General features: G+C 34.4%; 1 long non-coding RNA gene across 1 annotated transcript; it reads left to right on the top strand.

The window, feature by feature from the left end:
* The first annotated feature begins 1,865 nt into the window (after nt 1-1,865).
* LOC113277359 lies at nt 1,866-2,938 on the top strand. Its single transcript, XR_003324875.1, has 3 exons — nt 1,866-1,925; nt 2,126-2,234; nt 2,387-2,938. It is a non-coding gene; the product is annotated as an uncharacterized LOC113277359 (long non-coding RNA).
* The last annotated feature ends 283 nt before the right edge of the window (nt 2,939-3,221 follow it).

The following is a 3,221-nucleotide window of genomic DNA, read 5'->3' as shown; positions in this document are numbered from 1 at the left end:
GTTGTCAGGAAGTGCAAGGAAGTCTTACTTGAACACGGTGGATAGTTCCTACCTAGGCAGTTACGACGTGGTAAAACTTTTTTATGTACATGAACTCATATTGATACTGATAGATTTTGTACTTTAAAGCTACTTTTTGATGCGACATGACTCAAATATTTTCTTCGAATTTCCTTTTACCTGTAGATTTTATGTCTGTCCAAAGTATTAGATATATATATAGCTACTGAAAGGAAAAGTAAAAATTTGGAGTATCCTATGTACTGATAGATAACTATTTTCTGATGAAAATTTTGATATGATTTTCGTGTTTTTTGCATTGGTGTGCTATTTTATTGAGTTCATAATCATGCATGTTATGTGGTGTTACCCTATAATTCAATTATAGGGATTCTTCTTGGCATCCGGGATTTGGAGCCGTTATTCGGTTGGACTTTGCACTGGGATTTTCGTTTCGTGCAATGTTCTTTTGATTGCAATAAGATTTAGGTTAATCAAAAACAAAATTAGGTTTAATTATGATTCTAGACTGTTCTTTTGACTGCAGCCAAATCAGATTTAGCCTTAGGAACCACTTTAGAGTGTAGCATGTAGTGTTGGATAATAATTTCCTAATAATTTAGAATTGATCTGATATTGTGGTTTTTTAAGATACATTCTCATAATTTTGCATGAGGTCTCATTGCAGCCTTTTTATTTTCTTTAGGCAGTTGAAATATGGAAGATGATTTGGATGATCACTACTACTCAAATTGTGATGCTAAAAGAAACGGTCAAGAATGTTAGTGGACTTGTTCGTTTCTCCATGTTTGAGCAAGCACTCTACTTCCTTGCTGGTGCTAATTTAAGCTTCACAGGTGAGAAAATTTTGGCAACTCCCAACAATGATGTTCACATGTGAGAAGCTTGGTGACTCCATATCAGAGCAAGCACTTTGCTTCCTACCCTAGAAGTCATAGTTCATATGATAACACTATTTATTAAAGGAAGTCACTGCAAAATCTCTATTTTTGAGGGAAACCTAGGATTGCAGTATTCTCATTTTCTTACAACACATGAATATCACTCTCCAAGCAATGTTGTTAATTAAAATTTTTACTTAAGCAAGTAGAATAATATTTGAATTTTTATTTGAGCAAGTTGACTCAGTATTTGCTCGGCAGATTCACTAAATTTTCAGGAGGCATGAGAGGACTGCTGCCTGAAGTATTCTGCGTTGGGACTGTAGTTATAGTTCTACATTTGGCTTTTCAGAGAACACATACTCCCTCCGTCCCACTCCTAAGTGACCTATTTGAAATTTGCACAATTTTTAAGACAAGCAAGGAAAATAGTATTTTTAATCATTTTTTACAATTATACCCTTATGAATAATAACTAGTGAAATTTAAAAATGGTTTATCTCTCAAAATACTCCACGGATGTTCGCAAATTTCATACAATTGAAAAGCATTTTAAAACACCTACGTAACGAATATAAACATGCCTATCAAATTATACATATTTCATATATTATTTATAATTAACTAAAAGGATAATTCCGGAATATCTCATTGTTTAGTGATATAGGTCACTTATCATTGGGACAAAATCTAAAATCAAATAGGTCACTTAGGAGTGGGACGGAGCGAGTATCTTTTAAGTATTGTCGTAAGTGCTTATCTTATCTTGAATCGACATTCTGCATGATGTTCATGCTTTAGTGGTTTATGTCCCTGAATTAAGCTATTTTGATAAAAAATATTAGTTTTGTATTGCTATGTTGGACTCAGTTAGGAATCTAGGTCAGTGTTATATGGACCAGTTATAGGGACCATTTGGAGAAATCTAAAAGTTACTTAGCAGGTGTGAATATTGTAAATGGGGCAGTATTGGGGGGCTATTGAGCCCTATGGTTAGGATCCGTCAGTGGTCTCTGTTTCTTGGTATGATTATAGAATATATCTAACTTCGATTCCTAGAGATTGTGCTATGTGGATGTACACGTGTTCTTCATTTGATTGTTTTACTAATCATTGTTATCCATGTTAATTGTTGCCCGTTAATTGTTATATCCAAATCATGTTTCAGTATCATCAATGCTCACCAGGATACTAATGAACTACATCTCGATTTCTTACACTAGATCTGCAGATGGCACAGAGGGTTATACAATCTCACCAAGATGAAGGCCAAACAACGGATATGATAATGATTCAATCATAGCTACTTTCCTTGCTGATATGTGTGAAGTGGTATTTGTATTTCAGAACATTGTTTTTCCTGTATTGTTTTGTGAATGAAATTCATTATTCCTTTTGGATTATCTAACATGTAATTAGCAAGAAGAACTTGATAGACAAAGTCTTGATCCCGAAATTGAATATATTTTTGTTTTTTTGGTCAGCGTTGAATCCAGAGACAATGGTACTATATAGCTGGCAGGGTCTGCCATTTGGATTTGGTTTGTGCAGTATCATGTTCATCATCATAAGTTCAATACTGTTGAAGGCAGAGACATTTAAGATTCAATGAAGATGGTGATGACAGTGAATGGGGAAATGATTCATATAGTATAAATTGTTGGTTTTATAATTAAACTTCGTTTTTTATACGCCAAATTCAAAAATGTATAAAATTCCTGGAGTTTCTTTATAAAAACGCAATGGATGTTCTCTGGAAATATAAATTTGGGTGAATAATTAAGGTCAGGAGTAGAATTATGGCCCACAAGGATATGGTGCTCACGATGCATATTTGCGCAAAAGTGGGAATCCTTGGCTGTATAACAGGTTCACATGCACAACAACATTGCAATGCATTAGTGGTGTTAGGTGTCTTTTGTAACTTTCTTATTTATATGCTTTGGAAGCTTTGTTTCCATGTATTCTCTTTTCAAATGATTTGGGCTAGGCTATTGGTTGAGTTCGAAGTATTTGATTATTCGGAACCGCATATAGCGTGGATGTAATATTTGTTATCTTTATGTGATAGTTTGTTTATACAAAAGAAGTGATATTTTGTTTATACATAAATGTGAGCCACAACAAATCAAAAATTTATGACATGCCAATTTTGTTAAAAGAAAAATATAGTTTAATGCATCGGCGAGGCGAAACGAGTTTTACCAAATCAAATCAGGACGGGGAGAGGCAAAGCCGAAGCCGAGCTTTACCAAATCATATCGGGACTGGGCGAGGTAAAGCCGAGCTTTACCAAATTAAATGGGGACGTGACGAGGC

This window comes from Papaver somniferum, chromosome 5 (assembly GCF_003573695.1).
Source record: "Papaver somniferum cultivar HN1 chromosome 5, ASM357369v1, whole genome shotgun sequence".
Classification (NCBI taxonomy): Eukaryota; Viridiplantae; Streptophyta; class Magnoliopsida; order Ranunculales; family Papaveraceae; genus Papaver; species Papaver somniferum.
Note: the sequence above shows the minus strand (reverse complement) of the source record. Positions and strands in the feature narration are given on the sequence as shown.